The 13437-nt window shown below is 47.2% G+C and overlaps 1 protein-coding gene across 2 annotated transcripts in view; it reads left to right on the top strand.

Moving 5' to 3' along the window:
* Window positions 1–13437, top strand: part of GAB2 (GRB2 associated binding protein 2) — a 154623-nt gene that overhangs the window by 54516 nt on the left and 86670 nt on the right. Inside the window, exon 2 of one of the 2 annotated variants that reach the window (XM_066620564.1) lies at window positions 943–1027. The exons of the other annotated variant lie outside the window; for it this stretch is intronic. The gene's annotated coding sequence lies outside the window, so the exon portion shown is untranslated. The remainder of the gene's footprint in view (window positions 1–942; window positions 1028–13437) is intronic. 2 annotated transcript variants of the gene reach the window in all.

The raw sequence follows: 13437 nt of genomic DNA, 5'->3' as shown, positions 1-13437 counted from the left end.
CTCCAAGGTATGGGAACAAATGTACCGTCAACTTGAGGGTCCTCTGTGACTCTTCCCCCACCCCCCACAGGATACAGCGCACACCCTGTTGGCATGGCTGCATCAGTGCTGGAAAGTTGGATAGGACTAGGCCCTTATTCAGTTGTCTGAGTGCCATCCAGTTGGTCTCGATGGAGGGAGATGTTTAGGGGTTTCTGACCACTGGAGATCTATCAGATGGTAGTGGAAGCTTTGCTGCTGCTTGAAGAGGTCTTTAGCCTGACAGGTGGCTGTTGTTGTCATCCTATGAGGCTGTTACTGATGTAATCTGCTGTTTTAATTTGTTATGCTTTTAAATGTGTTCTGTCGTGTTGAGTGCATTGTTATATTTGATCCTTGAACATTTGTGGGTAGCCACCTTGAGAATATATATAGGCTCATTGGCAGACTACAGATTTTTACAGTCAATAAATAACTCCCGGACCCCATCGGCCCTCCTGCACAGTGTCCAAAGCCGTTAAGAGCAATGTTTCTCTTTTGGCCCCTTGAGCTCAATTCAGACGCCCCGCCATCAGTCCCAGACGTGATTTAAGCATGTAAATATATTTCAACATCATTTTTTCCGCACCAGCTGGTGAATCCCTCCGCACCTCCCTCCAGCCTGATTAGTCTTTTGCAATTGTGATTGCAACAAACTTGCCTTAAAAATAGCTGTTTCATCTCCTTTTCTTTTCCATCCTCTTGGCAGTGGGGCCTGCTTTCCCACACTCCTTGGTTAGACTTTTGCCACCTCATCATCTCTTCTGGGAGCTGTTGCACTTTCTCTCTTCCTGCAGTAGACACCCCTAGCAAATGATGTAAGCAGCACTGGAAATTTTTCCGTCTTCAGTGTTGCAGACAACTGGTGACTACGCAATCCTCACAAGACCCATATGGCAAAATGTCACCATTTCTGTGTTGCAGATGAGACGGCGACAGCCCTGATCCGGGGATCTGTGTGCGAGAGGCGTCTTGACTGGGGCTGGGCTGAAGGGCTTCCAAGGAGAAGGTGTGGCTGAAATTTGGGCTGGTTTCAAGGGTGAAAGGGAGGATCAAACCACAAGGGAAGATTTCAATGACTTTTGAGGGTGGAATTAGGGTGTGTGCATGCAAAACGTAATGCAGGCAGCAGCACTTTTCTTCTGAGTGACAGTGGCCCTTCATTTTTCCCACAGAAAGTTTCTTCACAACGTTACACTCTGACAGTGGTTCCCAAACTGGTGGATCACAACACACTAGCCAGAGAAGCAGTTGTCCCTGACTCCTTAAGGAGTGGGTGGGGGGGATGGCAGAGATGCGATTCTCAGAATCGTGCCACTGCTGGGGACAGGAGGGGGGTTTTTACATACAGAAGTGAGTGCCAGCCTCTGGTGGGAGGGGTGCGGAGAGCTCCGCAGACTCCTCTGCAGGGCTCCCCAAGTCTATCAGTCCCAATCCTGTGGGCCGTTAGGCCCAGCTCTGAACTCCAGCATTGGCGCTATGTGTTGTAAGCATGCTGTAAAGCACTTTTATGGCACTGTGGGAGGAGGGAACGCCAGGGCAGGCCAACACCAGCTGGCACTGTGCCCAGCGCTGGAAGAACACTGCCCAGTGGTGAGTGAGGCTGCCAGACGGTGGTGCAGGCTTTCAGGGTAGGGGGAAAGCATTCTGGGGTGGGGGGGCAGTGGGGTGGGAGATGGGAGATGGGACTGGCGGAGTCTTCCTCTGCTGGATCCTAACCTCTGTGTAAGACTGAAAACACCAAAACAGCCAGCACAGCCTTGAAAAGCCCCATTGCAGGGCCTGCACCTTTACTAAGAGGAAGGGGACATTTGTCCGCTTCTCTTAAGGAGACCTCTGGCAGTTTCCCAGCACCCACAGGATACAGCGGTCACTGTTTTGGTACTGCTGTTCCTCCAGGTGTCAGGAAGCTTAGAATTGGGCTGCCACATGGCTACTCCAATATTCTTTGGAGATACACCATGGAAGTAAATTGGGGGGGGGGGGGAGAATAGATGTTTGTCATGTAGATCAGCCCTTACTTTCCCCAAAAACTGTGCAGGTACTCTAAGTTGGTGAGCTTTGTGCAGAAGCAGTAATGATGAATTGGCCATTGAGTTTTTTTTGAACAGGAAGCCTTGAGGACCATTGCCGGCATCTTTTCCAGCTCCTTTGAACTACAATTAAGACCCTGCTATTTTGTGTTCATGTGATTATCCGCTGACAAGAAGGTGCCAAGTTCCAAATAGTGTCAATTTTTGGATGGTGTTCATACAAATGTGTTGGTTTTCTTATCTATATATTTTTCCTATGTCACGCGTTTGACCCTGATTCACCTCCCCGGCTTGATTTTGTGATGCATTAAAATCTGCAAGAATGTGTGAAAATGTATCGAGTTGGTTCAAGGGTAGCACAAACTGAGGCCTCTGTGCAGTGCTTGGATGATTTTATCCTGATTTTCAGCCCTGGTGTGCTGGACAAGTGGGAGCCATTGTTCCTTGACAGTTGAACCAGTTTCAGAGTGTAACCTGGACCTGACCTTAAGACATAGTGAGGGCACATTCCTCCTGTAAGCCTTTTGCCTTGCATCTTCCTGTCTTGAGTGCATCAGGTCTGTTAACAGTCGAGGTTAGCATGTTCAGTGGGGGTCACCAAAAAGGTCATCCTCTTATGCATGAACTGCTCACCCTTGGCACATTAACAAGCAAGGATTTTTCATTAAATAATGCATGCAGGTGGTAACCGAGTTTGAAATACTTGTCAAATATTCATGGGGCTGAGTGGGGAGGGGGGGAGATCAATGGGCTCACAGAGAGGATGCAAATGAGAAATAAATAAGGTGGGATCAAGTGCAAATCGGTGCCCATGGGGTTGAGATATAGAACTGGCCCACCAGAAAACAAAGAGTGGGGGGAGAGAAGAAAACTAAGGGAGATGACAGTAGGGAGAGGATTGATACAGAGAGTTCTCCCTGCCCTAACACTCGAAATGGGTGGGTTGTTTATCCCAGTTTTATCTTGCTCTTACACGTTCCTGTGTTCTTGGAAGAGCATAGGGAGTAAAACCCATTTTATTCTTGTAAATAAAATCCTGTGCTGGAGAAGAGCTGCAGTTCAGTGGGAGAGGACAAGGCTTTCCACCTAATCAATTCCCAACTTTTCCCATTCAAGACAGGGATTTTCTGGAGCAGTTTGAGAAAGTCCCCTTGTCATTTGTCATTGGCGGTGAAAGACAGTCGAATGAGCCTATCTCCATTGTAGACCAAATGTTTTGTGCACAGAAGGTCCCAAGTTTCGTCTCTGGACTCTCCAGTTGAAAGGACCGCAAGCTGCAGTTGCTGAGAGACACCTCTGCTTGCAACGTGGGAGGGGAGCTTTGGTGATTGCCAGTTAGAACAGGCAATCTTGATATAGACAGACATGTAGACTAAGCTGAGAGACAGTGTCTTGTCCAGGGTTTATCCAGTGAGCTTCATAATTGAGGGAATATTTCAGCTCAAGTTTTCACTCTCTTTGACAACAGATTCAGGAGAGGACAAAAGAAAGTGCTATTTCATACCACACATAATTAATGTAATCCCCCCCCCCACACACACACACACTCAGAAGCAGCCTCTTCTTTCCAGCTGCTAGGACAAGATGTTCTTCAGTTATCAAATGCACCCTTCTTATTCTAAACAGGATTGATAATGGATCATTTATGCAGATAAGCAATAATTAGAGTGTTTGCACGAAACATGCACTTATCTCTTCAAATAATGTACATGTCTTCGAGCATAGAGAATGGTGTTGGGGGGGAAAAACTTGAAAGAAAAGCGAAGTGGAGTGGTGTGAGTGATGGGTAGTGCTGATGTAAGTGTCTGCTATGTAGAATCAAGAAGAAATAGACAGTTGGGTGTTGATGGGTTATTGGCCAGTGTTGAGCAAATGAATGAACAAGATGATGGTCGTGATGGGAAAGTGTCTGCAGAGTTCTGAGTCTGGGTTTCTGAAACAGATTTTAAATGATGTGTCTAAATAATAACAAAAGATGCAGCGGAGGGGGTAGTCTCTGACATTGTCTCATCAAGCACTGAGAGGTGGCGAGTAGGCAGTTCCAGAGAAAGTATTATGCAGTAAAAGATTTTGTTCAAAGGTTAACTGAGCATATCTTTAAAAAAAATTAAAAAAAATTAATGGTTGCTTGAGGGCTTAAGGAAGTCACTGCTAACAGCTCGCATAAGCTCAAATGGCTTGTCATCTTGCATGTTAGGTGTCTGACTTAACCATTCCCTGTGCGAAGTCAGTCTAGCACATGAGTTTCTCTAAGGGTGCTGTGAACCCTAGTCAGTCATGCTGTACTGCTGACTTCTGGATGCTTTCAGGGGCTTGCTGATGGCCAGTGGCATAGCTAGAGGGGGTGCAAAGCACTAAGTTTGGCAGGGAGCCTCAGCATGGCATGCAAGTGTTTCCTCACTCTCCCCACTGGAGCTGTTCCAGGTGGGGGGGGAGCAAAATTGAGACATTTGCATCCATTTTGCTCTCCCCACCCAGAATGGCTCCGAAGGGGAGGGGAGGGGCCCCTTGCACACTGTGGTGAGGCTCCCTGCCAAAATTAGTGCTTTGCACTCCCTCTACCTATGCCACTGTTGATGGCAAAGTATCAACGACTAGAACCAGCCCTTCCATTGATCGACAGAGTCTTCCAACCCCTGACAGGCGTTGATCCCGTCCCAAGTTCGAGGCTCTTCCGTCCAGAGGGAGTAGGCAGTAGGAGCTGCAGGTATAGACAATGAGGTATGCCTTGCAGGCTGAAGCAGGTGCAAGGCAAAGGTTGAAAACCACATTTGCAGCAAAAACCTGTTAGAAGAGAAATTTGGAATGGAAAGAACTGAAACTCGCTAATGGAATGACTACGCTTGAATGCTTCCTTAATTGAGACTGACCTGGACCACCCGCTTGACTCAAGACTCGGCAAATGGATTTGTGCAGTGCTCTGTTTAATAAGGTGGAGCTTGGCCTTTGACCAAAAGCACTTCGGCCACCCGAAGTCCTGTAACAAGCTGTGCTGCTTCAGAAAGGCACTTGTGGGGATCCAGCTGTCTCTGAGCAATCTCTTTAATCTTCTGCTGTTGCATTGGCCTCACTTTGACATCAGACTTTCTGTGCTCCGTAGGCATCTGATGCTAACCACAGTTTCTCATCTTGCAACCCGCGCTTCTCAGAACCTTTCCAGACTGTTGTTTAGGCCAATTGCATTGACAGATGATGATGTCTGGGCAGCAGAGGAGAAATGGTCGCAGCTGGGGGGAAATATTTTCTGCTCTTCTTCCCTAGAAAAAGTGAGAGAGAACGTTGCTTTTTCCATCTACAATGAAGGATGACAGGACCTGATAGCTGTATGATATATATTAATAGAAGTGGCCTTATAACTAGGGGCTGTATGATCCAGATCCATTTTGCCCCTGCTGCCTAGAATGGCTCCGAAGGGGAGGGGCCCCTTGCACACTGCGATGAGGCTCCCTGCAAAACTTAGTGCTTTGCACCCCCTCTAGCTATACCACTGCCCCTCGAAATCCGGCGCTGATGCAACCATGTGGCTGTGTGAATGGGCCAGCAGTGCTTTTAACAAACCAGACCCTTGATCCATCTGGCTGGACATGTGTACTGACAGGCAGCAGTTCTCAAATTTGTTTTTCCACCCTTAACTTGAATTTGAACCTAGGACCTTTTGCATGCAAAGCAGACCACCTACCACTTGCAAGTATACCACCTGCAAGTATAGCTCCTTTTGTATATTCTTTACATACAAAACATAACAATTGTCTTGCTGAATCAGCTGGAAAATTGATCGAGTCCAGCATTCTTCCTACAGTTGTGGCCAGCCAGATGACCCTGAGAAGCTTAGGAGGAGGACCTGGTGCTCACAAGGAGATCACAAGGAGGTCCAGCTTTCTGTATCTCACAGTGGCCCATCAGGTGGCAAGGAGTTCCACAGACTAATTGCATAGGAAGAGCCCGGTTGGATCAGCCCAAAGGCCCATCTTGTCTAGCTTCCTGGATCTCACAGTGGCCCACTAGATGCCTCAGGGAGCACACAAGACTACAAGAGACCTGCATCCTGGTGCCCTCCCCTGCTTCTGGCATTCTGAGGTAACCCACTTCTAAAATCAGGAGGTTGCACATACCCATCATGGCTTGTAACCTGTGATGGACTTTTCCTCCAGAAATTTGACTAATTAACAGCCCAATCCTATGCATGTTTACTCAGAAGTAAATCCCAGTAGAGTCAATGAGGCTTACTCCCAGGAAAGTGTGGGTAGGATTGGGCTGTCAATTTCCTAATAGTCTTGATTGTTTGTAACACTGGTCCTTATAACAATGCAGGTGGCAGACTCCATGTTAGATGAGGCATTCCTCTTCTTGCACTTTGGGTGGGAATGCCTCTTCTCAGCTGGTGCCAACTGCAACACTTGGCATGGGTGTTTTTTCGAAGACCCATGGAAATGATTTGTTCCCTGAGATCTGTGTTTCATTGTGATACAAATTTAGGCAGATTCCATATTTAATTAAAATTCATGCAATTAGTTAGTTCTACTTCACTTGCATCCAGCCAAAAGGCTGAGAAGACCTACCTAAAAATATATCTTCAATCTCCAAAGCAAATTTATTGTACAATTAATTTTAGAAGCTTTTACTATTACTTCTAATGTGCCTAATGTGCTTTGTGGGAAGCCCCATTTCACCAGGGGAACAGTAAAATGTATAATAATGAATTAAAATATACTAATATAAAACACATCACAGTCCTATAGGACTTGGTCTGAGATAATACCGAATATTGGCTCTATTACGTCAGTAGCAGAAAAAGAAGTCGTGGTGGATGAAACCAATACTGAGAACCAATAACAAATATTGGTCACATGATGTGTCCCAGGTAGGGGAGAAATCTAAGAGCCCAATCCTAGGATAAGCCTCCATAGTGCAGGGGGTGGTGGTGGTGTTGAATAAATAGTTGGCATAGAACCACATGGACCCATGCTGTGGGATGAGTCCAGGAACAGGATTCCATGCCTTTGCCCCGGACCACAACATCTCTGTCCTGGAGGTGGTTGAGGGTCTTCACGAGCTTTTCATTCGTCTCCCAGTTTGCCTACAACAGCTCCCTGAATTATGTTCAGAAGTCATCTGTTATGATAGTTCAAACAGCAATGGGATGTTTTGCGTCACACAGTTGTGTAGCTAGAGGGGGTGCAAAGCACTAAGTCTTGCAGGTAGCCTCACCGTAGCATGCAAGGGGCCCCTCCTCTCCCCTTTGGAGCCATTCTGGGTGGGGGGGGAGGGAGCAAAAAGGAGGCTAGATGACCTTCTTGTACATTTTTCTCTGTTAAATGAGTAAATAAAGCAAGGGTGGGCCGCTGTGAGATACAGGAAGCTGGACTAGATGGGCCTATGGCCTGATCCAGTGGGGCTGTTCTTATGTTCTTAACTACAATTCCCAGGAAGCTTTGCAGGTCTCTTGTTATCTGGTGTGCTCCCTGGGGCATTTGTTGGGCTGCTGTGAGATACAGGAAGCTGGACTAAATGGGCCTATGGCCTGATCCAGTGGGGGTGTTCTTATGTTCTTATTCAAACTGGATTTGGTCCCATTTGTGTGTACGTGAAAATTTAGCAATGGAAGGGGGAGCAGAGGCTGAATTGTGCCTGGTGAAGCATTCATCTGGAACATTGTGAAGCTTGAAGGAGCACAAACTGGTGTGACTGGAGTCTGGTTCTGACCTTTCAGAAATGGAACATTGTGGTATGACCTCTCTGTTCCCTTTCTAGCACAGGTATTCTGCCAGCTGGGGGAATTTGCTAGCATCCGTTCATCTGGATAGTTGAAGAGTCTTCGATGGTTTTGCTTTCCTGATAAGATGAATGTTTGCAGGCTGTTGCAACAGGTGGGCTTTGGGAGATAAGATCAGTGCCTGACTCCGCTGGTGGGCGTTTAGGCTTGTTCTGATCTCCAAAGAACCCTCAGAGGACCTTTTGTTTTATCTAAGAATGGACATGGTTGACACCTATACCATCTTGTATAGAAAGTACATTCCCTGAACACACAGAGTGTAAACTCTGACATCTGGGGCGGTGCAATCTGGAACACTGCTGGATGCTGTCTTGGGTCCACTGCCTCTGTGCTACAAAACCATTTTGCTCCCCCCACCCACCCAGAATGGCTCCAAAGGGGAGGGGGAGGTGCTGCTTGCATGCCACGGTGAGGCTCCCTGCAAAACTTCATGCTTTGCACCCCTCTAAGCTGCACCGTTCTCTTCCTATCAATTTAATGCCAGAGGAATGACAGGTTATTGTTGCAGGAAGAGGCTTGTAGAAGTCTCATGGAGACGAGGAGGTGTGAGGATTGAGCTGTGTTGTGTCTGCTTTGGATGGAAGCCTCCTCCCCCTGCAATAAAGCACTTGAACTGCTTGTGCATGCGGCTTCCTTGTGCTCCTCAGTGTGCCACTGCGTTGTCTCAATGAGTGTGGCCAAAGGCAAACAAATCCACCTGTTAGGTAAAATAAAACACTGGATCGCAAGGTACTTTAGCTGTGTAAACAGGTGACAGTGGAAGGGAAGTTTATTTGTGTTGCATTTAAGGGATAGACGGAGCAGAGTTGGAGACGTGACTCGAGCACATGAACATTTGAAGCTGCCTGGTACTGAGCCAGACCGTTGTCTAGCCCTGATGGACAACATCTCTCCAGGTCTTGGGCAGAGGATATTTCCGGCCCTCTTAAACAGAGGTGCCAAGGATCTGACTTGCAACCTCCTGCATCAAAGCAGGTTCTTTGGTGGTAACACTGACCTGTGGCTCCTCTCCATGCAACTACTGATTCTTTCCTTGTCTTGGAGAATCTTGAGGAGTTTGTTCTGCCACACTGGAATTTCTGTTAGTTTAGGTGGTAGTGGTTGTTTTGGGATGAAGAGACAGCTCCGGTCTTCCCACTTGTCCAATCCTGACTCCTAAACTTCTGCCCTTGCCTTACTCCATACCCAGCAATTGTTTACCACCCCCAGTTTTGGTAATAAGGGAAGCATGTCTGCAGCTCTGAACTGCAGCAATGTGATGTGATGCTGTGAACTGGGCTCTGCAGAATGACAGGCTTTGTGTCATGATCAGCACTGGTGCAGCATAGCACAGACCCTGGTTGAAACCTACAAGGGAAGGGAAACAAAGCAAGGAGTTGGGTGCATACCCAAGACTGGTTCCTGCTCCAGAAATTGTTTGCAGGAAGGCAGCCCACACCTCTCTGACATAACAATAACAATAACAACAGGTATTTATATACCGCCTTTCTTGGTCTTTATTCAAGACTTTATTCAAGGCGGTTTACATAGGCAGGCTTTATTAAATCCCTATTAAATAGGGATTTTTACAATTTCAAAGAAGGTTCTTTCTTTCAAGAACGACTACATTCAAGGTGTTTCATTCCGATCTGGCTTCACATTCTGGCCTCCGTCCTCCCACGCTCAGAGCAGATGGAACAGCTCAGCTTCAGCTTGTCAGCTGCTCCAAGGTCGCACGGTGCCGGTGGCCTCGAACTGGCGACCTTGTGGATGTTATCTTCAGGCAGACGGAGGCTCTACCCTCTAGACCAGACCTCCTGCCCATTTGACATATCTCAAATGTTGCCCCTTGGCTGCCTCCCCTCACCTGCAAGTCAAATGCTGCAATTGCCCCCCCCCCCCAATTAAAATGTCAAAGCTCTAGCAGGACCGGCAGTGAAGTATGAATTCTTCCAGCTTCGATTGCCCTCCCTGCCAATCTGATGGATGCCTAGGGCCAAGGGCTGAGCGCACTTAATGGACCGTGTCTCTCCCTTATGTGCAGAGGGCTGTCAGAGTAACAGCCTTGACTTTGCCAGGCAGGGTTGCTTGCTACCACCTCCTCCTTGCCTGGACTGAATCCAGAGGCCTTGCTTCAGGTATCTTATTGCCATGTGTTTTGCATCTTTCCCCCCTCCCTTAAATGGGTGCAGGGTGGAGCTGGTATTGACATTTCTATCTCAAACAGGCACACAGTTTTTCACTGTGGTATCTTGGTACTCAAGGGAGATACTGAATATGCAGCCCTTTTCAGATCACTCAGTGTGTTCACGGGGGAAGCAGGATCATGCCTGCTGGACACATAGCTTGATGCTGATATGCTCTCTGGTACATAAGTCAGGGTGGAGACAGATTTCAGAATTGAAGGTAGTCTGATGGAGCCGGTATTCCCTGCTAATTGGGTAAGAGGCACTTTTTCAAGTGGGTGTTCTCTTTTTAGCAAGGGGATAGTAACTGGCCCTCCTCACCCCAGCAGTGTCTTTTCTAGTGGCTGTGTGCTGGTGTTCTTTTTTGTATCTTTTTAGATTGTGAGCCCTTTTGGGACAGGGAGCCATTGGTTGGTTGTTTTTCTCTGTAAACCGCTTTGTGAACTTTTCATTGAAAAGCGGTATATAAATAATGTTAATAATAATAATAACAATAATAATTCTCGTAATATTCTCCATGGTGTGTACCCACATTCTCTCTCTCTCTCCCCCCCCCCCACCCCAGCCTAAGATCATGTCTGCTCAAACACATTGGGCACCTTTTTATGTTGGCATCCTTCAGTCTCAGAAGACTATGGTATTGCGCTCTGAATAGTGTTCTGGAACAGAGTGTCCTCTCCAGTGCGCAAAGCCTGGATAAAGTAGATATGAAGGATATACTGTTTCCCATGCAGCAAATCCCCCCTCTCCACATCGCTTAAATGGTCCAATGGAAAGGCAGAAGCCAATACGGTTGGTTCCAGCGGCGTCGCAGGAGTTGCCAGAACATGACTGTGTTCAGCCATGAACTGCCTCAAGGACTCCGGCTCCGGATTTTGCCTCGAGGTTGACTCCTGAAGCCTTTTCCATAACTGGATTTAGCTACAAGGTAGTGGAGGTTTGGGATCAGAGTTTTCCTTCTCTCAGATGAGCTGCCTTCCCAGGCTAATGAGTCCCATCTATCTGGTGGCTGTTTAGTGTTTAGTCACCTCTTACTACAAGTACAGCCAAACTGAGGTCCTATTCTTATCCCCAGCCCCCAGGGGACCTTTTTTATAGACCTTTTTATAGACCTTCCAAACACCCATTTGACAGAGGCAAATGTAGGAAATGTGTGTATACCAGGGTGATGAAACCTCTGCCTGTTTGCATGTTTAAGGTTCAGGGTGGCATTCCAAATTGCAATCTGTGTATGTATTGAGTGGATTCAGTTTACCAGAGGCATGATGCACTTTCAAAAGGGGCAGCATTTGAATCCCCCTGCCAAATACTCAGGAGGTGAAAAACACTGAGAAATTCAGTTCTGATTTCTAGACTCTTCCACCTCCACGATGAGATCTCACCCCTGTCAAGGTATTTTGCAAATTAAGGATTTATTTGGTTTGAATTGCCAGGGAGAAGAGCAGGGGTGCCATTTATGGAGAGCAGGCAGGTATTGCCCCTTGCTCTGTATCTCTTGTGACTTATTTTCTAGGAAAACGTGTACTTCTGAGTGTACCTACTGATGCAGAATATCTATCAACAGATATGGTGACTGAGTTGGATTATTGTGATGTGTGATCTTCATTCTTAATGATACTGTATTTTTTAGAAGAAGGTGTTCAGAGGGTTCCTTCCCCCCCACCCCAGATATCCCATGGTGCATAGCTTACTGTTCAGCTCTGGGATGATAAACAGTTAAATGGGCCTGTGTTCTAGCAATGCATACCAAAGGCACAATTGCTTAACTTAAAGGGGTGGGATCATGTCTCTTTTGTGCTACAACTGCTATGTAGCTCACTCTTGCTGGTGAGGCTGGGGAGCTGTCCAGCAGGTCAGGGACCCAAGGTTTCCAAGTACCAGGGGAGCTGTCCAACTGGGAGTCCCTGGGAGGTAAGCAGGGCCAGAGGTTGCATCAGCCTTTGCTAGCTGCTCCACCCTTTCCTGGAACATCAGTGGAATTCTGATCACATGTGATGGTTTTCTGACTTCTACCTCTTGAGTCGGACTTGGGGGCGGATGACCTTGGGGTACCAGGTAGTCACTTTCAACTGGTTTCATTCAGCACCATCAGGAAGGTGATAAGATGTGATGAGTCAGAGTGATGATGTCACTGTATTGATATAGTATGTGTAAGGTGCAAAAGAGGGGCTACCACGTTTTTTATTTCACTTTATACTCATACATTGGTACTTCATTAAACTAATGATAGTACAGTTTAGATAGTTTTTCTGTGGTCTCCTTTTCAAGGGACTGAAACCCCCTCCCCCCCACTGGCTTAACTTCTGTATCATGAAATGCTTCCCATATTCAATGAGCTCATCAGCAAGCAGTCTTTAAATGATTTTTTTTTTGCAACTTTTGCAACAACATGTATATCTTTAATACTGTATGTCCAAGAGCAGCACTTTCAATGTGTGTTCTCTCTCACACACATTCATTCAAACAGCTTTCAAGACGTGCCCCTGGGGTGGGGCAGTTTCCCTCCACCTTTGCAAGCCAATCATGTCTCTTTCCCCACTCCGCATAGATTTTGCTATATATTGACTATCAGTACTGCAGCAAAAGCGCTTATCAGCCGCTACTGTGTGATGTATTAGTGGACAGTTCTTAGTGCAGTGCCCCAGTGTAGGGCAGACAGGCCATCCTATGGCTCAGCTGAAATCTCCGCAGGGATCCTATTTTTGCTTTTCTTTGGCTCAGGCTTCCCAGGGGCTGCCTGCAGAGCTAGCCTGTGTCTGTTTCAGCCCTTCTGTTATGGTTGGACAGCTGAGCACTGAAACAGATGCAATAGCCATTCCTGCTTCCCATAGAATCTCAGGAACAGCAGGGTGGGAGTAAGGGTGTGCTTAGGTCCAGACCAAAGGCAGGCAAGCCATTCCACAGGCCGTAGCCACCAGGGCAAATGACTGAAGGCTGTGTGCAGGTGACAGTGGCTTGAGCACCTCTTCCATCGCCCACTGTTATAGGTAAGTTGGTGGCAGGGGAGGATCAGGGCAGGGAGTGGACTGGGAGAGGCAGGGTCTTGGTGCATGCCAATAAGAAGGGCCCTGCTGGATCAGGTCAAAGGCCCATCTAGTCCAGCTTCCTGTATCTCACAGTGGCCCACGAGATGACTCAGGTTGCACACAAGACAACAAAAGTCCTGCATCCTGGTGCCTTTCCTTGCATCTGACCTTCTAAGGTAGCCTACTTCTACAATCCAGAGGTTGCACATACACTTCATGGCTTGTAACCCATGATGGACTTTTTCTCCAGGAATTTGTCCAGTATCCTACCTTCCCCCCCTTCCCATGTGCCTTTCTCTTCTCCTCCATCCTTGTTCATTTGCCTGCTTCTGTTGTCTCCCATACTTTCTGTTTCTAAGCAAACCACAGTCTGCTGTGACATGCGAACTGTGGTTGCACAAACCACAGTTGCCGAGGTGTCG

Source organism: Tiliqua scincoides, chromosome 3 (assembly GCF_035046505.1).
Source record: "Tiliqua scincoides isolate rTilSci1 chromosome 3, rTilSci1.hap2, whole genome shotgun sequence".
Taxonomy (NCBI): domain Eukaryota; kingdom Metazoa; phylum Chordata; class Lepidosauria; order Squamata; family Scincidae; genus Tiliqua; species Tiliqua scincoides.
The sequence above is the reverse complement of the archived record's forward strand: the minus strand, read 5'-3'. Positions and strand labels throughout refer to the sequence as shown.